This window comes from Equus quagga, chromosome 17, assembly GCF_021613505.1.
Source record: "Equus quagga isolate Etosha38 chromosome 17, UCLA_HA_Equagga_1.0, whole genome shotgun sequence".
Lineage (NCBI taxonomy): Eukaryota > Metazoa > Chordata > Mammalia > Perissodactyla > Equidae > Equus > Equus quagga.
Window position 1 is genome coordinate 38,066,231 of NC_060283.1, and position 23,815 is coordinate 38,090,045.

Below are 23,815 nucleotides of genomic sequence, written 5' to 3' on the forward strand. Positions count from 1 at the left end.
TTATCAGGCTTTTATTTCAATAACTATAATTTTCTTTTCCAAATTTGAGCTTGGCCCTTTATCCATAATGATTTTGATTCCTAACTACCATTTTTCAATTTTCTCTATTTTTCTGCTCTCGTCAGATTTGGATTCTCCAATTTGTTAACTTTCCGGCTTTCTTCTGAGGCCCCTGATTTCTGTGTGTGCTTTGTTTGCAAAGTTGGTCTGCTCTCTTGCCAGTGGGTTATATTTCCTTTCTTTTGTCCAGAGAAAGCAATCACCTTTCTCTGGTTTTCAATTTCATGATACTCTCAGGCAGATCGTCCAGAGACAGCAGCTCAGAGGAAGTTCTGAGTTCTTACCCCAAGAGCACATGGTACCTCAGAAGAACCTGGAAGTGGTAAGCAGCAAGAATGTCCAGATTCTGGTGACATCAGTGTCTGTCTGCTTTCTCCATTCATTAGGGGCAGATAACTGCTTTCTGGCTGCCATGCCAGGAGACAGAGCACCGGAGCTTTCTTTCCTGGGGGAGGAGATATAAGCACAGCCCTTGATCCCATGGAGAGCACCTCACTCTGACCTCCAGCCTCACGTGGGGTCCTTGGATTCTGCCCCCCTCAGCGGTGAACTAATACCCCTGTAGACTTCCTTCCTGGGGCCTGTGGGTCACTGCCCTGGCCTCCCCTCACCTGTCTGTGTGTCCATTCTACCTTGGTCTAGAGATTTTCTTTTACTCTTGACTCTCCCATGTTGACTGGAACTTGGTGGTCTCCTCCCTTCCTCTCTCTCTCACCAAGTCCCCCTAAGGGCCTTCGATGTCTCCTCTTCCTGCTAAATTTCGTGGTTTTGCTGGACACTCCTCTGGGCAAGCCCATCCTTCCCCACGGTGTCAGTGTTCTCATGTGCACTCATGACTCTCAACAGTCCAAATGCTTCTCCCAGAAGGTCCCGTCCAGCCTAAGGTACCATTTCTTGAAGAACAGGCTCAGTATAAGAGGAACAGCCCGGCCTCCAGATCCGGGACACGGCATTTCTTTCACACTGATGCTCTCGAAGAGCAGTGTCCAAACTCAACAACGTCCTTCTGGGCAAACACACATGGGGTGTTCACAGGGCCTGGGTGCTGTCCTAACCATGTTATCCATGATCTATTTAACCTCTAAAACAACCCTATGAAATAGAAGCACTTGTTCTAATGTTAAAGGGGGGAACCTTTCAACCTTGGAGACGGTAGTGATTGGCCCAAGGTGGCACAGCTGGGTGAATTCAGGGTTCAAGTCAACACCCTCTGATGCCAAAGCCCATTCTCATGGCCCTGGTGCTGCCTCTGCAAACTGGAACTGTTGGGCTGAGAAAGCCATGTGCTAAGATTCAAGTCTAAGGGCTCTGGCTGTAGGCGTTACCTCACATATTAGGACACTTTTCTTTAAAAAGAGAAGTTTGAGCATTCTTGGTCATCCTAAGAGTCAAATTCATTCCAGTAGACGGTTTTTCGTCAGCATGGGAAAGAACTGTGCCACGCAGAGACATTCAGTGGAACATTCAGCCCGGCTCAGAAGCCTCCAGAAGTCTTCCTACAATAGCTGACCACACTGCAGGGTGGGGGCACCCTAGAGAGAATCCCACCTGCTCTTGAAAAGCCCGTCGGAAGTCTGTGTTCAGATGGAGAAAGTCTTGGCAAAGGGAAGCAGGGTCGAGAGACCCCCAAAAAGGCTCATTGAGCTTGTTAGCAGGAATTCATCTCCTGTCGTGACCTCTGGGCCCTCTGCTGGCTGATAACGCTGTGCACTCGTCCCTTCCATGTTTCTTCTGTCCAGCGTCCTCACTGCAGCCTGTGCTGGGATTCCACTCCCAGTGACCTCTGGGCCTGACCAATGTGCCGGTGTCTAAAAGCTGACTTGGGCCTACAATCAATTCGAGACATTTCCAGTGTCTTCTGTTGCTGACTGAGACCAACTCAGCAATAGCTGACGCAAGAATTTTGCAACTGAGTCACTTTGTTGTGCTTTTTTCAGCCCAAACAGTTTCACAGCAACTCTATTAATATATGTGACAGTGCACACACCCAGAACAGCTTGGAATCTTCCTCCAGGCCACTTCCGGTGTGTGGGAATTTAGGTTGACATGGAGACCCGGTGGGGCTCGGGGTGAAGGATGCCTGATGGGGACACACACCAAGGCACCAACTGCTTGGTGTCCCGCCAGACTGGAGACCTGAGCAGTCAAGGTCACCTTCCCTCTTATTAATGTGGTGACTCGTAAGAGCTGAGGGCAACGAGAATTTTCCTTCAGAGCCAACCACTGAAGGAGTCTGATCTGAGTCACTTTTCCATTTCGTCTTTGTCTAATGCTTAGACACAAAGGAATGTAGCAAGAAGGATTAGAATTGGTTAGTAAGGATTTTTAACATCAAATAAATTGTTTCCTATTGATTTGATGGAAGGGGAGTTAGAAGACAGTATCAAGATCCTGTTACTTAGTTACAATTCATTTTATATAAAATTGTATCTATGTCATCTTTAAGCACACTCTGTATAGGTTGTTTAAAATTATGATGTCATCCATCCTCGAACACTTTCTCAGTCAATACTGAGTTCCTTGGTAAATAAATATCTACAGATATTTGTAGACACATGTTTGAATTATATTTTATTTTTACTTAATATTTTATTATTAGCATTTTTGCATGTCAGTAAAAACATTTCATGAGAAATATTTAAATGATTCTGTTTTCACTCCATTTCCTGGTCAGACAATTTACTTCCCTTTCTCTTTGGGGAACATTTGGGTGGGTGTCACTGTTTTGGCTGTTTATTTCATTTCTTTATTCCACAAGCATTGAAGGCCACCTCTGCACCCGGCACCTCACTGAACGCTGGCCATTTGGTGGGAAGCAAAATGCACACACGCTTCGCTGCCCCAGAGCTGACGTGTCAGCAGAGAGACAGACATTGAACAACAACACACACACACACAGAGTCATAAACTACCGTAACTCCTGTTAAGGAAAAGTCTAGGATGTATAGAAGTCCACAACAAGAGTCTGATTGAAACTGCTGGGAACAGGTGGTCAGGAAATGCTTCTCTAAAGCAAAGATGTGTAAGCTGGGATGGTAAGGAAGACCAGGAGATAGGCAGGTGTGTGTGAGAGTGTGTGCATGTGTGTGACAGCGTGCACGTGTGTGTCAAATGAATCAACGGGAAAGACCGGAGGACGAGAAGATTTGAGGACAAGATCCACTGTACGGTTTGCACAGCTGAGTTCAAGGTCCCCATGAGACAGCCTGGGGGAGATGCCAGGAAGGCAGGTGGATGGACAGGACCAGGCAGATGCAAGTGTGTGAATCACTGGCCCATTGATGGTTTTGGAACCCCGAGAATGGATGCGATCAACCGGGACAGGAGGAGAGAGATGCCCGTGTGCCCGCCACTAACTTTCCGAAGTCTTCTTGTTGCTTGTTCTTCCTGCCGCATCTAATCCAGCCCTCCAGCTGTAAACTCTCCTGCCTTTGGCTTTAAGTGAGCCTCTTAGAAGCAGGAAATTGCTGCTTTTTTCAAAATTGAATTTAAGTCCTATTTTTAAAATTTTGGAATTCAAACAATTGTTTCATTCCGTCCTGCCATGTGGTTTTGCTCTTTCTCTCCAAGGGGTGCTCATGATTGTTCCTTTCATTTCTGATCTTTTAGAAATAGTTATATATATGTGAATATATATATGTTTCCTTTTTCTTGTATATGAAAGAAGAGATATTCTGTTCTTAACTCAATTAACCTTAACTTTGAGGCTCATAAAGTTGTGTTTATACTCATCTTTCTTTAATTATCAGATTTAAAAAAAAATAACAATAACTTCTGGCTACGACTTACTCAGGGAAAGACGGGCCATTCCCTACTTCCACACCCTGACCTTTGTTAATATGACCTGAGGTTACTATAACACCACACTTTGCTTATTTGCTGTAGAAATCTTTTGCAAAAATTGCTTAGGGCCTTTACATGCAGAAGAGCAACAGGATTTGCAATAACTCTTGTGCTTCTCAGGCAACTCCACTAACAGCACAGTGGACTTTCCTTCTGGCCATTGGGTCTTCTTTTGTCTTAGCTTCCCAGGCTCTTGTGAATTTCTCTCTCTCTCTGTGTCTCTGTGCCTCTTTCTGTCTCTCTGTCTCTCCCTGTGTCTCTCTGTCTCTGCCTTTGTCTCAGTATCTCTGTCCCTGTGCTTCTTGTGTCTCTCTGTCTCTCTCTGTCTCTCTCTCTCTCTCTCTCTCTCTGTCTCTCTGTGTGTGGCTCTGTCTCTCCCTCCCCCTCCTTTCCAGCCCTCGTTACTATGATGTTGCGTACAGCGTGCTCCCTCTAGTGGTGCCGTTGAGCACCGTCACTGTGAGGGCCGAGATGCTCAGGCTGCGATTCCTGTCACCAGGTGGGCTCCTGTTTTCTCCACTGCCCTCCCTAAGGATGCTGTCTGCACCCTCCACTCTGGGAGATTCTAAAGAACGAAAAACACATCGGAGAACATCAAGATCAAGGAATTTGTTAGGACAGAGTCTTACAAGAAAGGACTGTGGATTATCCACTTCTGCAAGTATCTTTGACCTTAAAATTCTATTAACTTTTCATTGCCCTTTCCACATTAATTACACTTATCTTTGCAAGTATATTATACATGTCTTTGAACTTGAATACTTACCCCTCTCAAGTGACTAAGTTAATCTTCATAATCCTATTAGAAAATAACCATAATTTTGATCATTTGTTCAAACATATAAAAGTTGAATACTAAATTAGAATTTCCCTGATGCACTTACTGCACTTTAAACCCAGGAAGATAAGAAGAATTTCTTTGTACCATCATTTAAAATGTGAATATACTGGCTTGAGCTTGCCATCTGAAGCCGTGGTGTCAATCAGATGAAGAATTTTGCTTTCTGAGGCGGACACCAGCAAGCGCCTTTCTAATTTCAGCTCCAGCACCCGTGATGGCAATCTTACCAGTGATACAAAGCTGTAGCAGTTCAGGTTAAAATGTTTTCTAGCTTTTTGTCTCAGACATGCTCGAGAGGACAAAAGAATTAACTATGTCCTCAAAGACATTTCACACCTGCATTTTGAGAACAACAAAACTATGTTACATTGAACCATACTAAGGAAATAATAGAATCTTAGAGTTGAAAGAAAGGTGCAACGATCCATCTTCTAATGGAGTGCTTCCTTTGAGAGCAGCCCTGACAGACGGAGAACAGACCTCAACCAAATCCATGTGGGTGCTTTGGTTTGCAAGAAACAAAATAAAACTATGTGACTTACCAGTGAGGGGACCCTTGGTCCCATCTCCACATTGTGGTGCTCGAGGGGACAGGCAGAGAAGCCAGCCACGCAGCCAGCATTTGCATTATTAGGAACCCTCCCCTCACCCCAGGAGAGCCAGCTCCCGTCTCCCAGCCGACAGTCTTTCCAGAACATACGTCATTGCTCAGAACAGATGACACAACTTTCCAGAACAGAAGCCGATGATTAGAACAGGGGACACACACTGATGCGGAACTACTTGATTTCTTTTGTGACCAACCCGGACTTTCCTGGAGGCGACAGGGGGAGCTCAGGCCAGCGGTCCTGAGAAGCCACGGAGCCCACAGACTCGCGTGACCCTCTTCTGCTAAGTCGTTTTCTTCTCTGCAGCATCGCTCTTGCTGTGGCACAAACTCCTCCTGAACCCTCCCCAGCTTTCCCCTCAATACAGCTAACTCGGCTCCTTGACCCCGTCACTGATGATCATTTGTGTGCACCTGGTTTTTCTTGATTCTAACGCTACTGTCATTAAGCACTGGGGAGGGGCCTGTGGCCAGGGCAGCGGCGTGGGCTGTGTGAGCCTCGGCTCCCTGGGCAGGTTAGCTGTGCTTCCTGTAGGGTTGGAAGAATTCAGATCTGCCTCTTGTCTCTCATTGTTTTCTCTCTCCCTCCCGGAAAGGTCGATTTCTCTCTCCACAAGATGTGTCCGATCTGCGGGTTTCCTCCCAAATTTAACAATGTAATTCCTTGATGCCTTTCAGTCTTCCTTCCAATCAATACCTCCCTGTCAGAAACAACAGTAAAACCCAGAGGTAATGAGCTTCAGGCGAGCCCTGGTCAAGCAGCCCAGCGACCACGGGGACCCTTCTGTGCACCCACTGATCAGGTTCTTCCCGACAGCAAAGGTGTCCAGGCATCTTTCCTGGGACCACTGGATGCCCAAATGGAAACTGGAGTTTGTGGGGGACAGGAGAGGTATAGTGTAGGGGAGGCATCCACAAAGGTCCCCTTCTATTTCCTTCTTCTAGAAAATTTCACGTGCTGGAAACCCCACTGCCTTGGAAGGTGCCTACCCGATGGTTGGTTGGCTCTCATTGCCACAGGCTTGGGAACCAGCCTTCCCAGGTTCAAACCCCACCTCCACCACTTAGCAGGTCATGATACTAAGTATGTTTCTTAACCGCTCTGGCCTCAGTTACCTGCTCTGTAAAACAGGCATAATAATAGTTTCCACTTCATAGCGTGGCCGTGAGAATTAAACGAGATAACATACCTGAAGCATTTGACACATTGCACATCTTCAGTAAAGCATTGTCTCTGTTGATATTTATCCCCAAATGTTCCTCCTTCTGACCTGCAGTCATTAATTCTTTTTTTGTTATGTGGAAAGACACAGAATCAGTTTCCTCTCTCATTACATTTCAGGCGTCCGAAGGAGCGCTCACATCTCCCAGATTCTTCTCCAGGTCAAATTCACTTCTTCAGCTTTTCTTGAGATCTTTTCATCCTCCTCACACTGTCCCCCTCTTACATCACTGACCCGCCTCCAACCCCTCCTCTCACCTGTCCCGTATGTCAGCCTTTCCTTCTTGGCCCCTCAGCCCTGCACTGCACGTCCCCTTCCCCAGATCCGACCCCCACGGCCCCCTCCACCCTCTCCCTGGGTGACACCTACCCTCCCAGAGCCTGATTCAGGTGGCACCTCCTCCAGGGAAGCCCAGGTTCCTCAAGACGAGCGATGGGCGCCCCCAGTCGCCCTCCTCTTTGTTGACGCTTCAAGACCAAGAGTCACCCAGCAATTACATGTTGGTCTCTCCCCTCAGAGTGTAACCTCCTTGAGGGCAGCAGCTCTGTCTTCTTCACCAGTGCCCCTGACTGTCCAGAGGAGCCTCTGGCATATGGGACAACGCCATCAATATTTGCAGGATGAAGGAAGGAATGAAGGAAGGAAGGAGCCAGCCCTAAGGCACAAGATGGGGCCTGACAAATGCAGAGAAGCATTCACTCCCCTGATCTGGACAGTTAGGTCCACCGGCCAGGAAGCCAGGAGGAGCTCTCAGGGGAGTTGGTGGTTGAGAGAAAGCTCACTGAGCACATACACGCCTCCTACGGCATACACAGAGAGAGACAGAAGGGTCCTTTTAGAAGGTGATTGCTTGCTACTTTCCATCCCTTGTAACAATAAGAGAGGAAAAAGGAAATTTGCAACAACAAAAGCAACATTTTCTAATCTGCAAACCTTACCTGTAAACACACTGGGGTGGATTGGGAGTTTCTTAAACTGCTCGAGAAAGAATCTCAGAGAGGTTTCATGCAGGGCTTTTAAAATACAACGTTGGATGTTAGGAAATGGATGGAGGCAAGCTGGGTGGCTCAGAAAAACGAGAGGGTGGGTTAGAGCCAAGGATTCAGACATTTTAAATCCGCAAAGAAATTTATTTAAAATGTGCTGTGTAAGAGCAGCGTAAACTACAACCCCCTTCCCTCCCCCCCCCACACACACGCACATACATACTCTCACCCTCTTGCTCATGCACACAACTCACACACATGGTACAGGACAACTGATATGACGTAAGTGTCTCACTGTGAGAATTGTCTTTATACCTGTAATGAGGTGACATCATGGCACAGTCTCACAGTGTTTTCTTCCTTCCTTCCTTTTTGCATCTCGCTTATTTCAGAAGAGTAGAAGTAGAGAGGAAAAGAAACCCTCCACCCATCCTGCAGGTGAGAGCTAATTCTCGAAAACCCGTCCAAGGATGGCACAGGTGGACTTTACTCAGTACGACATCTTATTTAATATGAGTCAGCCACGATGTTTTTGCCCTCGGGATTCCAAAAATTCTAATGATCTGTATGTTGGGAGGGAGGGATGAGAATGAGAAAGATTCTTTGAAACAAAACGAAAATGTGAGGAGTTACCCCCTCTTCTGGTTAAAAAAAAAAGTTTTTTTAAAACTTGCCATATTTGGAAATTCACTAGAACCCTCATCTGTGCGTCATTAAAGACAAGTGGGAGAGAAGTGTAGAAACACACTGTCAGGGAGTTAGAAAATATAGATAAACAGAAAATTACATAAATATTAGGACTTAAAAACACATTTTATCATTAAAATACAGCGTTGTAATACCTGCTCTGGATGGATAAGGCATGAAAAGTAAGACCAGAAAGCCAGAATGTTATTTCACTTGCCCTGCAAATACGCACTTTTTGTTTATTAGAGAGCACGAGAACAGCTCATTCTAGAACCAGTTTTCTGGCCTCCATTGAACTGTGACCACTTCTCACGTCAACAAATCCAGATCTATTCAGGTGGGTTTTAATACAACTTCTGATTCTAGATGTCATTATCGCATAGCTCTTTCTGGGTGTAATAAATAGCGTGCAATATAAATACTGAGAACACAATAACACTTAAGCCAAAGTCAATCAATTTAACTTAAAACCCTGTCTGCATTACAAGTTTATTTGTATCCTTAAATAGATTTTTGCTTAACCATACGTTAGAATGAGTTTGCAATCTGTGTGCACACTCTAACAGCGCAGGAAAGCAGCCCATAGCAGGTGGCACTGCCGGGCAGAGACAGAGCAGCAGGGTGGACCAATGGCCGTGGTGTTCACGGTCCACCATCCCCTCTGGCTCTCACGATGGCTTTCCCCCCTTCCCCATCGGGTGGCCATGGGTTGCCATACCCCATGTGAGACCTTGCACATGGCAATGAACAGGGCGTTATCTTCCACTCCTAGAGCCCACCTCCTGGGCATGTCCAGGTGCAGTCATTCCCTGAAGAGTGGGGGACCTCAACAGAGTCTTGAAAAGTGAGTTCCTTCCAGGAAGGTAAGGACCAGCAGGTAGAGGAAAGGGATTGTCCTTAGATTTCAAACAAGTCTCACACTCCCCATCCTGGCCCACCAGACCCTCCCACCAGACAGTGTCATCCCGCTCTGCTCTGCTGCCTTCCTGCGCAGTGGCCTCTCTGTGCAGGACAGGCTTGGTCCCCTCTCGGCATGACAGGCTCCTTCCACCCCATGCAAGTCCATCCTCCTTGTTCATCTCTGTGACGTACCCTGGTCATCACATCATTAGCACTGAACACAGGTTGCAAGGATGTAATTCCCTGCAGGTCTCCTTGTTTATCACGTCACCCTGCCGAGAGTAGAACTCCACCAGGTGCAGTTGCTCACCAGTGGATCTCCAGCACGTGGAACACTCCTTGGTGCATGGTAAGTGCTCAGTCTACACCTGTAGAGTGATATTGTTGCACATGCCTGAAGGTCTTTGAATAAGCAAAGACGAAGAGGTTTGGAACAGCCTAGAAAGTACAAAGGTGTAGTGTCGATGACCCATTGGGAGCAGGCGGGGAGGGAGGTGACAGTGGAGCAGGAAACCAGGGTAGTTACTGAATCTGGTGAGATGTCTTTAAAGGGCCACACTGACTTTATCAGAGCTCCAGGCCACCCACACAATTAGCATCCTCCTCATACAGGGTGTGGGCACAAGTTTCCGGGGGCTTTCTGGTCTTACTTTTCATGCCTTATCATGCCGACTGACCTTGTTGACATCTTGCCCATTTGCTATTTTCTCCTTGACTTGACTTTTCAGAGGATGCATGGTCCAACATTCATAGCATTTGACCCTGGTTTCTCCTCTGACTACCCCGGCCCCACTCACAACTTCCATCCTCAGTTTTGGGGTCTGAATCTCTCTTCTTTGTTGTTAGTCTTCTATGTCAGACATCACGTCCAGAGCATCGCCTCACTGGCCGCCATGAAAAGCGCACAAGGTCAAGAAGAAGAGAAATGCCTTGCCTGAGGAAGCACCTGCCTGTCTTTCTAGTTCTACTTTCTCCACACAATGGGGTTATGGGGGAGGGTGCTGAGCCTCTGCAAGTATGTGCCACGAGGACCCAAGTGTTCTTATTTTATTTTAAAACGTTGACCTTCAAAGGCTCTGCTTGAGTTAGGCTACTCGGAGACATTTTTCTCCACTAGGAGGTGGCAAAGAGACATCTTCCATTCTTTCTAAGAAAAAATCTGCAAAATATTCTGATATGACTGAGTCCTTAAATAGACTCTGACATCTGTTTTCCGCAGTCACATATTTCATGCCTAGGAATCCTTGACTGTTTTCAAGCGCAATGTCTTGGCTGCACGAACATCATGACTTGAAAGCTCCCTGGGAAGATCTGGGAAACCACTGATTCATTTGAAAATGATGGTGCACAGCGCTTGGTGGACCCAAGCACCAATGTGTGGGCATTAATAGGAAGCAGGATCAGGCCCTGATGGATTGTGTTGGTCACTGATGCTCATGGGTGACTAAGTGAGTCCATTTAAAAAAGGAGTTTAGTCAGCAGAACCAGGGAGATGCCCATTAGAGGGTAAAATTCTGTGGCAAGACAAATGTTACTGGTCTGGTTTGTGACAAAACCATTTAAAAACTCTCCATAATCACATCTGTCTCTGGCCCCTGAGAGGGGAGTGTATTAAATGCTGATGGTTTTGGCAGAAAGGGTCTGTCTTTATAAAGGGCTGTTTTGACGTTGGCTATAGTTTAGAGGAGTCACGTGGCTGGGGCAAAAGTCAGCAACATTGGAGATGTTACTAGCACAGGAGCAAAAATCTGTTTTTTTCACTCAGATACAGTAGAACACTTAAAATATAAGTTCACCTTATGGACTACTCGACTAAAATCATCTAAAAGCCAATAGGTGTGGGTTCAGATTTTAGATTCCCGCCAAAAAACGACTACAATAAAATCATAGCTATTTGCGTTAATTTAGTATTTAGCATAGGCTGCATGATTCATACAAGTCATGGAAATTGAGGTCAGAGACATCGCACTGTTCACCTGAGAAGGAATGTTGAACATTAAATGCAAGTCCATCTGGGGCCCCGGCCGTGCTCTCGCCACCGGCTCATGCGACCCCTCCAGGGGACAGTGCACAGAGAATCAATGGTGGGGTCTTGATCAATAAACTCGTAGTAGGGGTTGGTCCTGCAGGACTAAGTTTGTTTTGAAGAGGAGCCCTCCAGTTTTATTGATCATCAGCCCCTTATTTGACTTTTACTCGTTTTAGCAATAATGGCTGAATCAGGAAGTGCACACTGCCTGGGTTCAGACTGCAGCGCCAGCACTCACTGGGTATGTGACTGCATATGGGCCACTTTACCTCCCCAAGACTCAGTTTTTCCACCTGTAGAATGGGGATGCTCGTCGATGTCCTATGAGCACCTTTAATTCAGGTCAAGTATGTTATGTAATGTGTTAGTTAACTAATATTAGCTACTATTACTTAATTCTGTTCAACAATTATTGTTAGGGATGAGGAAGGCACCTAACATGAGTTGAATGGTGTCACTCCTCTGATCAAAGCCCTCCAGGGACTTTTCATCTCATTCAGACTAAAAGCCAAAGTCTTGACGATTACCCATAAGGCTACTGCTTGATGTCGTCCCTCTAGGATCTCATCTCCTACTACACATCCCTGCATTCACCTCTTCCAGCCACATGACCCTCCTTGGTGTTCTTCCACATGCTAGACATGTGGTCGCCTCAGGGCCTTTGCACTTACTGTTCCTCCTTCCCCAAATTCTCTTCCTCCAGATAGCTGGTGGGCTCACTTCCTCACCACCTCCAGGCCTTTCACCAAGTGTTGCCTTCTCTCTGAGTCTTTTCTTGACCATTCTATTTAAAATTGTAACATCTTACCATACTTCTTGTGTCCCTCTTCTAGCTTAAATTTTCTCTGTAGAAAGTTTCACTATCTGCCATACTCTATAGTAGCGGGACACAGGGAGGGCTGCCCAGTGGTTGAGAGCTAGGCTCAGCATGAGGGTTGCAGAGTGTATTAGCTATCTGTGGCTGGGGAGCAAATTACCCTAAGACTTTGTAGCTTAAAACAATATACATTTATCACCTCACAATTTCTGTGGCTCAAGACTTTGGAGGCAGCTTAGCTAGATGGTTCTGGGCTTGGAGACTTTCATGAGGCTTCAGTCAAGGGGTTGTCCAGGGTGCCGGTCACCTCAAGCCTTGAGGATCTGATTCCGAGACGGCTCACTCACAGGGGTTGGCAGGCCTCAGCTCCTTGCTGGCGGTTGGAAGGAGACCTCAGTTCTGCATCACGTGGACCTCTCCACAGAGCTGCTTGAGTTTCCTCATGACGTGGCTGCTGCCCATCTCCAGAGAGAGTGAACCCAGAAACACAGCAAGGCAGAAGCTACGATATCTTATGATCTAGCATTAGAAGTCACTTCTGCCATATTCTATTGGTCACACAGACCAGCCCTGATGGAGTGTGGGAGGGGACTACACAACCATGTGAAGGTTATCAGGTGGGAATAATTGGGCGCCATCTTGGAGGTTGACTATCACAGAGTCACTACTCTTGGATTCAAAAGTCTGCCTCAACAGGTGAAAGTTACTTAATCTTTCTGGCTCTCTGCCCCTCATCTATTAAGTATTAGTACTAATAGCAGTATTTAATGGTGTTTCTGTGAGGATTAAACAAAATTATATATATATATATAGTTTCAGAAACATTACTGGAACATAGTACATGAGCAAAAAATATTAGCTGTACTTTTTTATGCAGGCATAAAAGTGTTTTACACAGAGACGAGACTAGATTGTCCTCTAGAAAGCTCACTGTGGCCACAGTATTGAGAATGGATTGGAGGGAACAACTTGAAGGAAAGAGATCATGGAGAGATTCTGGTGACGTGGACCAGGATGGGAACATTAAAATAAATGGAGGTAGATTTAAGGGCATTTTAGAAGTCACCTTAAATCTTTAATATACATGGTATATTTTAGTCATTCCTGACATGTCTGGACATGGTCACTGGTCCCACTGATCCAGGTAAGTGAAGTTGGACCACACAATTTGCCTTCCTTTAGAGGAAGGGCATTCTCCTGCTCTACTTTGATGTGGATTTGTTCCTACGAGAGAGTGAGATAGATAGATTGTACTCTTGTTCTCAAGTATTGACCTTCCTATGAGAAGACTGTACATCTCCACCCCAATGACCTTGGGCTTGACCATGTGACTTGATTTGATCAATGGCATGTGGGACATGAAATACACATGCTTCTTGGCAGATCTCTTGATTTTTTTCCCTTGTGCCAAGAAATCAACATGAGGCTGCTACTTTAGGCATCTCAGGATGGGGTGGGGAAGATGTGGAATGGAGCCATTACATTGCAGCCAACCAACATGTAACTAAATGAGAACAAACCTTTGTAGTTATAAGTCCTATAATGTGAGGGGCTGTTTGTTACGCAGCATAACCTGGTGATTGCTGACTAATACAGGGAAAACTCTTATTCCTCTAGCTTCTATTTCAAAGAGGGAACTTCCTTCTATTAGTTCTGAGGAAGCACACACACAACCTCTCTCTCTGTTATTCTCTCTCTCTCCCACACACACACACACACACACACACACACACACACTTTATATCTTCCCCAAGGAGGGCTCAATGACTAGTCTGGGTGATGAGCCTGGGGAGAGCCGGACATCCTTTGGGAATGTTAGCCACAGGACAGAGCCAGTCCATGCGGCCAAGAGCAACATGGGCTTTAGTTTCTATGTGATAAACAGACCAAACAGGGCCCACTCTCTTTATTCCAGCTTTTACGCCTGTGCTTGAGGAATTGGTTTGGATAATGAGGTCTCAAGTTCTAGAATGAAAAAGTGACGTCAGAGTTCTCTGATGCAGCTTTACCGATAATATCAAGACAGTATTCTGGCTCCTTGTGTCTGTTCTCAATCCATTTAGAAATTGGAAAGAAGGATGTCTGTTCGTTAATTTGCCTCTTCCAAAAGTTTCCTGAAGAACGAAAGCCCAGATTGAATTTTTTCGAAAATTCTCTTTGTGGTCTTCCTAAGTTAGGAGTCAAAATAAAGCTGACTTTTTCTGAGTGGTCCTAACCTCCCTTTATGTCTGGCATCAGGCTGCAAATTGACTTGCCCAGAACATCTTGACAAACTTCACTGGCTTTGCTGACCTCTGAGTTTCACAAGGAAGGACCTCATTCACTAACTGAAAATAGCGTGACATCGTGAAACAGACTTTGGAGACTGAAGATACGAATTTGGATCCCAGTCTTGTTGGCAACCAGCTGTGTGACCTGGAGCGCATCACTGATTGTCTCAGAGCCTCCGTGGACATATCTGCAAATGGGGGAAAAGGCGGTCTCCACCTCCCTGGGGTGTTGTAAGTTTCAAACAAGTTGATGTTTACGATTGCACTTAAGGGAGGCCTGGCACAGTGTGAGATGGGTGTGGTGGAATCGTGCAGAACTGGATTAAACCTGAGTCTATTTCCACTAGCTGTTTCACCATAGGCATGATACTCTGAGCCTGGGTTGCTCATCTGTGAAGCAGGAATAGTAATTGCTGAATTGTTGAATTCAATGAATATTTGCGTAAACCCAAAACACAAATAGACCCTTATGACCAGGGAAGAAGTAAAATGAATGATGTTTGCTCGAGTGGTGAAGTGTTTGCTATGATGAAAGATTCACAGAATAAGACTAGAAATCGCCCTTAAAATATGGACCATCAGGGGCCAGCCTGGTGACGCACTGCTTAAGTGCGCACGTTCCACTTCGGCGGCCCCGGGTTCACTGGTTCAGATCCCAGGTGCGGACATGGCACCGCTTGGCAAGCCATGCTGTGGCAGGCGTCCCACATATAAAGCAAAGGAAGATGGGCACGGATGTTAGCTCAGGGCCAGTCTTCCTCAGCAAAAAGAGGAGGATTGGCAGCAGATGTTAGCTCAGGGTTAATCTTCCTTAAAAAAAAAATATGGATCATCATACAGATCAGTGTTGGCAAAATACAGCCCACGAGCCAAATCCGGCCCACTGCCTGTTGTTGTAAATAAAGTTTTATCGGAACTCAGCCACATTCCTCCATTTACGTATTATCACGGGCTGCTTTCACGCTACAGTGACAGAGTTGAAGAGTTGTGACAGATATTGTATGGCCCTCCAAGCCTAAAGTATTGACTGTCTGGCCTTTTTGGGAAAAGTCTGCTGACCCCTGCTCTAGGTATATGGAGAAGGAAGCGCATGCTCTAGGAGTGGGAGGGAGGACACAGTATTGAGGGGAGCAACAAGAAATGCCTTCAGACTGAAGCACAGACAGGGGCTGACATGGTACAAGAAAAAAGGCAGGACAAGCACAGTGGGCTCAGGGTACAGAAGACTGAGGTCCAGAATGATGACGTCATTTGTGAGGCAATAGGGAGCCATGGTGGGTTGTGGAGGAGGGGGAAGATGACATTTGCTGTCAACTCAGTGAAATTATTAGAGGGGTTTAACGCAGATCATGCATTTTTCAGTTTGATGGGGGTTCTTTAGACATAAACAGACAGAACAGATGGAAAGCTTACAAAGCAGTTGCTTATTTGGAGTGGAGTGTTGGCTTAAAGAGGAGCAGCTGGGGTTTGTTTCTCTACTTATTGGTGTGGGAGTTGTCTCTCCACGAAAGTGTAAGCAATTAAATTGGTAGTGACACAATTCACAGTTGGCTGGAGCAGCGCTTCCGAATGTACGCATCCCAAGATGGGAATAGGTGTTTCACCGAAAACAAGCCTTCTCTGGTCTATTGCCTCCCGGAAATGCCGCCAAGCATTTCCTGCAACCAAGGTCGGCAGTTCTCTGTTCCCAGCCCTTCTCAGGGTCTGGAATGGACCAACAAGCATTTTGATTTTCCTAGAGGGGATGCAGGATGCTGTTTCACACTGTGTGTGTGTGTGTGTGTGTGTGTGTGTGTGTGTGTAAAGCATTTATTAGTGACCGCCTCATGGAACACTTTTGTTCTGAGAAACACATTTTCAGAAGAGCCGGCCCCTAGGCTTTCTAAAAAGCTCAACAATCACGTTCCCGGATGACTTGGGGGGCTGGGTATCTGTACCAAGACATTGCTGTTCCTCTGTCCTATTTACAGACTAGTAGATGCCGTGTTTTCTACAGAGCTTTGCAGTTTTCCAAATAATTTATGTACATGTTGATTTCTACATTTGCAAGTGGATTCAGCTTGATTAGCAATTTAAATGGAAATTTTCTAGATGCTATGAATTGAATTGGTGCCTAATTTGCATTTCTGGTCCATTCTCTGTGGACCTAACTCACGGCCCTGAAAATATTCCGGCTGTGGTCACGTGCTAGGAGGCCAGACAGTGTTTAGGGGATCAAAGTGATCGATGGCCATCTTAGTTCCTCTGATCTGAAGGTCACGCAGGCTTCTTGGGTGTAAAACAAAATTGATCAGACATTTAGTTGCAATTGGCTTCCATCCAAGCGGAGAGAGCGCTTCTGGGCAGCGGCCTCAAAGCAAAGCTCTTTCTGAATTAAGCAATGCCCCAGTCGTCTGCCATACCGCGTTATGGGGCTTACAGAATCTGTCAGCCTCTATTTTCTTATCTATTTCATAGAATCACTCAGAGCTAGTCTGAGATCCTCGCTGTCTTAGAACGCTGAGCCTTCCCCTCACCCCAGCTGTTTAGTAGAACGAGTGTAATGTGAATATTTGCTTCTTCTGTTAAATGCAGGAGAACCCCAGCGATACCACCTGTGCCTAGACACCTGGTAAACCAGGACCCTGCAGTTCTTCTGTGCTCAAGGGCTCAAAATACTAAGACTGTGCAAGGCCCGTGTTCCCCAGCGGCAGAGGGAGGTCAAGCCCCAGACTGGCTCCGCCCCGATGGTTTCTCTGTTGTCTGGGTGAGGGGAGGCTGCTGATGCAGAAGAGTGTGGTGGATATTTCCAAGGGGAGGGATGTTCTCTAAGCATGCTCAGAAAGTCCATCTTCAGAGCAAGTTCACAGACGTCTGCGCCTGGTCGCTATCAGCCTGCCAGGTACCATCGGTCAGGAAAACCCCCTTAGTTCTGCAGGCCAATGTGGGACCTCCTTCCATCGAATTATCCCAGGCCCACCAGGGGCCACAATTGATGTTATTATCCACAATGTATCAGTTCGTGTTTGCAGAGCCAAGGGGAAAGATGGACAGGCTTGTTCTTGGGTGAAGAAGTTTATGATTGAGACATAAAAGTTAGGAACAAGGTTCTGTAAGAATCGCCCAAATAGAGGAAGGTGGCGGCAGGGAGAGGGGCCTGCGAGTCTGCTGGAGAGGGAGGAGCAAATTCGGAGAGAGCAGAAGGGAGCTTCCAGAGGACTTCTCGGCCAAGGGGGGAGCTGGGTGCGAGCCGAGAGCTCAGCTCCCTGGCCCCGTACCTGGCCTGGCTGAAGCAGATTCAGGGCACCCGGACTAAATCGTCTTGGTTGTCGTCTGGCTGGAGCCAGAAGCTCAGGGGCCCCTGGACACAGAGAGTTTCCTCAAACCCCATGACCTTCTTCCAATTCCCAAAATGAGTTTCTACTTCTGTTCTTTCCCAGATCTCTGCTTCCTGGTCACCGTGCTGAGACACCGACAGCCCACCAGCCATTCTGTCTTTCCGCTTAGGCTCCTCCCGTCCTGCCACCCGGCCTAACCCATCACACGCCATGTGCTCCAGGCCCATGAGGACCAGAGACCCCTCGGGTATGCACGTCCATCTCTCTCGCACATCAGCTGGATGCTCTCTCCTGGCTCTGTTTCTCCTGAGCTCCAGCATGCCATAGGCCTCCCTACCTTGCTTCCTGACCTTGGTCCCCAGACCACCCCTTTGGACTTGGTTCTGCTGAGCTTCATGCCTCGTCTTGCCTCATGGCCTCTGCCTCCAGCACATCTCCCACTGAACTTGTGTCTTCACTTTCCTCCCAGAACTGAAGCCCAACCCGGACTCCCTGGCCACCAGTGATGCCAACATAGGTCAGATCCTGGTGAGCCATGAAGAGGCAGGCGGATGCCCACAGACTGGCCCCTTTGATGGACAGTTGTCAGCTGCCTGGTCCTAGCTGCATTCCAGAAAGAGAGGATGCCAGAGGCGAGTCCCATAAAGATGAGATGCTTATCGTATTCCCCACCCACCTGTCGCAGGTCTGTGACGAGGCATCTCTGTGCGGTTAGAGCGCTGTGGTGTCTGAAGTTGGGAGAGCTGCATTTGATGCCCGCCTCTCCTCCTTACTGCCAGCATGGCATCCAGCAAGTTATTTTTATCTGCTTTGAATCACTATTCACTCTTCTACCAAACTCAAAAAAAAAAAAGCTGTGCATACTTCACAGAGCTGTTATGGGGGTAAATTAAATTCCATATCTGAATTGTAAAGCATAATATAAGCATTAATCTCTTATTTAGATAAAGTTTTTTTTAATACAAATTCCTGCACCTCCACCCAGAGATTTGTTATATGAAAGGGGTCTTAGAATCTGAATTTTTACCAGTTCCCCAGGGGTGTATTAAAATCATCCAGATTTGGGAATGACTGGCTAAAAAGTAAATGAATGTCTAATATGAGGTAACTTTTTTTTTTTTTTTTTGGTGAGGAAGATTGGCCCTGAGCTAATATCTGTGGCAATCTTCCTCTATTTTTCGTGGGATGCCACCACAGCATGACTTGATGACGGGTGGTATCTGCACCCAGGATCTGAACCTGCAAACCCTGGGCCGCTGAAGGGAAGTGTGTAAATTTAACCACTTTGCACTGGGCCGGCCCCATGAGTAACTTTTTCAGAGGAGTAAATGAAGGCTGGCATGACTGGTTTGCTTTCAACAAGCAGAACAGGAGCAGACGTGTATCTCAGTTCCCCATTTCAAACTCAGTTCCCTCTCCCAACCTAAAGTCCGAGGAACAGCTCATGGAAAAAGTGGGCACCAAATACATCCATTTGGATGTTGAATACATTATTTTATTTGTTTTTATTTTTACTTTATTTTTTTGGGGGGTGAAAGTGGTCCAAAGGTAAAAAAAGTAAAGCTGTTAATGACAGTCATTATGCAAGACCGACTGACAATATTCACCTGCCCCCGTGGGTGGCAGAGCAAAGTGACAATAAACTACAGCTTTTCTGGTTCCTATAAGGAAGGGAAATTTCAAGGGCTTTGGGGGAACATGGCCAAAAGGTGACATCGGTGTCAACGTGAGACTTGCCTGTGGGAGAGGGTCCAGGACAAGTCCTCGGGAGGCCCCTGCCATCTCAGGACAGTAGCCCCATCCTTGCTGGTGGTCTCTTTCATTACCATAGTGGAAGTCAAGGGCATAAGTGGCTTCAGAAGGGACCTCACCAGCTATAGCCAACCAAAGGCAGTCTGTTTCTGACTGGCCCAGGGAAGGACAACAGGAGGCTAGGTCTCGCTCTACTCTGGTGACAAGAGAAGCAGGCGGAGGCTGCTGAGCAAACTCTGGGTAGGCAAGGTACATAGGTGTGGACTTTGTCCTCAGTGCCAGGAGGCTACGTTTCATCTTACACGGGTTGAATTAGAGATGTTTGTGGACATCCAGGAGGAAACGTTGACTGAGATGTTAGACATACAGGAAGAAATTTGAGCTCAAAACATATATATAGTGGTCACCAGCATATCTATCATAATTAAAACCAAGGGCATGCATGAGATCGCCTAAGGAGAGCACATAGAATGAAAAAGGCACAAGTGAAAAAGTGAATAATTGAGGGCTGGCTCAGTGGCATAGTGGTTAAGTTCTTGTGCTCTGCGTCGGTGGCCTGGGGTTCATGGGTTCGGATCCCAGATGCAGACCTACACACCACTCATCAAGCCACACTGTGGAGGCGTCCCATATGCAAAGTAGAGGAAGAATGGCACAGATGTTAGCTCAGGGCCAATCTTCTTCACCAAAAAAAAAAAAAAGTAAATACTTTTTTATTAAAAAGTAAGAAATGATTTTTCTACAATTTCAAAATATTCTGTATTTATAAATGTCACTTGTGTTTTCAAGGACCCTGATTATAAACAAAGAGGTATTGGTTTCCTGCCCTTATTCAAGGTTTTATTTTTCTTGGCACTCTAGTCCTATCACTTCTTGCGGCTGTATGTTGTCCCAGCACCTTTCTTTACTCTGAAATTTCCACTCCCAGAGTACCAGGGTCAATGGGGTTAAGACGGACTAAGAGTCACAGCCTGGTCATTTCAGGAAGCTCCTGACACAAATGCTACAGTAATTTTTTTTTTTTTTGAGGAAGATTAGCCCTGAGCTAACATCCGCTGCCAATCTTTCTCTTTTTGCTGAGGAAGAGTGGCTCTGAGCTGATATCTGACGCTACCCCAGCATAATTTGATGAGCAGTACGTAGGTCCATGCCCAGGATCTGAACTGGCAAACCCTGGGCCACTGAAGCAAACATAACTGCTATGCCACCAGGCCAGCCCCGCAAAAATGCTAAAGTAATTTTGACCTTGCTTCCAGGGAAAGAAAATGCTCATTCCTCTGTAACCTGCATATACGCCAGGGTCACGTGCGGACCTGTCCCTGTACAGTACTGCAGTCAAGGAAAAGAAGCCGCCAACTGAACTCAAAGCAAGTGGTGTTTTCTGAAGAATTTCCAATTTGTCAAACACAGCAATATTTCTTCAAGTCTTCCTTCCTGGTTTCTGTCGCTCCCAGCTTTCCTCGTAACCCCCACAGCTGCCCAGATGTCTCTGCCTTCTCCTCTCGCTCTAGATCTCACCCCACAATTCTTGAAACTGAGCACGCTTGACTCCCAATTCCTTCATCTCTCCCCTCACATCCCTGTATCTCTTCTTTTCTTCCTTCCTAGTAAAATTTCCCCTCTTGCTTCTTGTGTATCCATCCCACGCATGGTCCTGATTCTCCAGCTGCAGAACGAGGCCCAGGAGGAGAGCTGGCGGAATCCTAGTCTCATCTAGGAGATGGGGTCGAAGGGGAGGTGCGGGGTGGGGTAGATGGGGCAGTGTGGAAGGCCACGGTGGTGAGAAATCTAGACGTCAAAGACAGAGTTTTCATAGGGGTGGTGGGGAGGTAGGAAGAGGAAAGGACTGTGAGTATTTATAATTTAGCATCTTTTCCATCCCATCATACCTCCAAGCACATTTGCTGGTCCATTGATCTTAGTTGGCTTGGCCTCTAAGAGATTCCCCCTCCTTTGGTCCCTATATTAGTTTCCTAGGGCAGCCATAACAAATCACCATAAACTAGGGCGCTTAAAACCATAGAAATTTCTTCTCTCACAATTCTGGAGCCTAGAAGTCTGAAGACAAGGTGTTTGCTGGTCCATGCTCTCTCTAGGAAGGATCCTTCCTTGCCTCTTCCCAGCTTCTGGTGGTGGCCAGCAATCCTTGGTGTTCCTTGGATTGTAGATGCAGCACTCTGATCTTTGCCTCATTTCCACGTGGCCATCTCCCCTCCGTGTGTCTCTGTGTTCACATTTCTCTCTCCTCGTAAGGACACCAGTCACTGGAGGAAGCCCCCCACTAATCCAGTATGGCCTCACCTTAAATCGATTACATCTGCCAAGGGTCTGTTTCCAAGTGAGGTCACAACCACAGGTTTGGGGGGGACATTGTTCAGCCCAGTGCAGCCCCCAGGTATCTTTGTCCTGATGCTCCCAGACCTTTGACTGCAGGTTCTCCCCTGGAATGCAGCAGAGAGGAGCAAAGAGAGGATAAAAGGGAGACAAGTCCCAAATAAAGAGAAACATAAGGGGACAGACATGGAACGGCCTTAATTCCCACTCTGTGGTCACCGTCTGGAAGTCAAAGGAGAGCCAAGGAAGCTCAGGTTGACGGGTCCACAGGTCTGTTCACCACATTCTGTCTGTGCCCCAGATTCCTCCAGAATCTCTGGTCCTGGCTCCCAGTGGTCCCTTTGGCTCCCATTCCAGGCCTCGGCTGGCTCCTGCTTTGGTCAAGCATTGTCCCGGGCACTGGAGACACAGAGGTGATAAAATGGCCATAATCCCTGTCCCCAGTAAGCACACGCCACTGAGAGAGAGCCATTCATTAAACAAATAATATTAAGTAATTAAGTAAACAATGACGAGTAGGCAAAAAGTACCATGAAGGGAGTCAACATGCAAGCTAAGGGCTGAGGGGTGGGAGGGGTGAAGGAGGGGAAGGGGCTGTGGTTGGGGCGCCCCACAGCACCAGGATGCCCCGAAGCTCCAGGTCTGGCAGACCACGTTGTTTGATGGAGCTACAATGGTCCAGTGTCGCTGGAGTGTAGGGAGCCACGGGGAGAGATGTCCCTCTGGGCACGGACACTTGGAACAGTGCTGCTCTATGAAGGTCACTGTGCACAGGGCGAGGATGAGGATGGACAGAGCTGTTTCCTCCTTGCAGGCGGTTGAAATCCAGTGTGATCTGGGACAGGGTTACAGACTTGGGGACTAGACAGAGCTGGGCCCACTCCTGGCACTGCCACTTAGGGCCTGTGTGCCGGGAGCAAGTGATTTAAAATGACTAACTTTGAGTGTCTTCATCTGGAAAGTGGGCATACAACTGTGGTCAGGACTAACGGGGAAATGCATCCACGGCTCTTGGCATAAAGTTCTCAACAAACAGCAAGCAGATGGACCTGCATTTTACCAAACTCCCCCCACATTTAAAAAATTGGGAATTCAACCTATAATCACCAATCCAATTTCCTACAGGCTGTATATATTAAAGCACAAAATGTAGTTTGAGAATGACCTTGTTTTTGCTTTTGCTACGCTTATCCGTTTACTGCCCGTCTGCGTTCCAAAGCCCCCAGTAGAGGTGACAATAAGTTTGTTTGTGTATATTAATTTAATTTATAGAATCAATAGAAGTTAATCAGAATTTTTTCCTTGGGTTAAGAAAAATGTCATAGCACTTTTTTACCTGAGGCAAATTTCAGTTATATTAACTAAGGAAATTAGAATATGAGTTCATTCTTTTTTTCCTAAAGGGAAGAATTTGCCCTGAGCTAACATCTGTTGCCAGTCTTCCTCTTCTTTTCTTTTTTGTTTTCTTCTCTGCAAAGCCCAAGTGCATGGTTGTATATCTAGTTGTAAGTCCGTCTACTTCTTCTATGTGAGCCACCGCCACAGCATGGCTACTGACAGATGAATGGTGTGGGTTCCATGACCAGGAAATGAACCCAGGCCACCAAAGCAGTGAGAGCACCAAACTTTAACCACTAGGCCATCAGGGCTGGCTCGAGTTTATTCTTAAATAGAAAACAAGCTGAATTTAATAATTTAAGCATGCTGTGGCATTCATAGTTAACAACGTGGATTTGCACGGCTTTGATAAATTTTTAATTTTCATACTACATAAGAGTAAACAGAGGCAAGAACACAGTAAAATAGCAAAAGTTGTAGGAAAAGTTCATTATCCCTTGTTGATGGTAAACATTTTGTATACAGAACAATATATTTAGACGGTAGTGGGTTATAAAGACATTTGAACCAAGGAGAAGATGAAAGAGGTGACGACGACGTGATTCTGAGGTTATATGCTGATGAAGCAGGTGAATGGTATACTCTGCTGAGTGATGGGAAGAGAATCAGAGAAAAGACAAGGAATTTCTAGAAATCCCCCCTGCAGAAATGCTTGCACCTGGATATGAAGATCTTGTTCAGGGCTGCTCATAGCGCTATTGCCTGGAGTGGTGAAAACCTGGAAGCATCCCAATGCCCCAATCCCCAATGC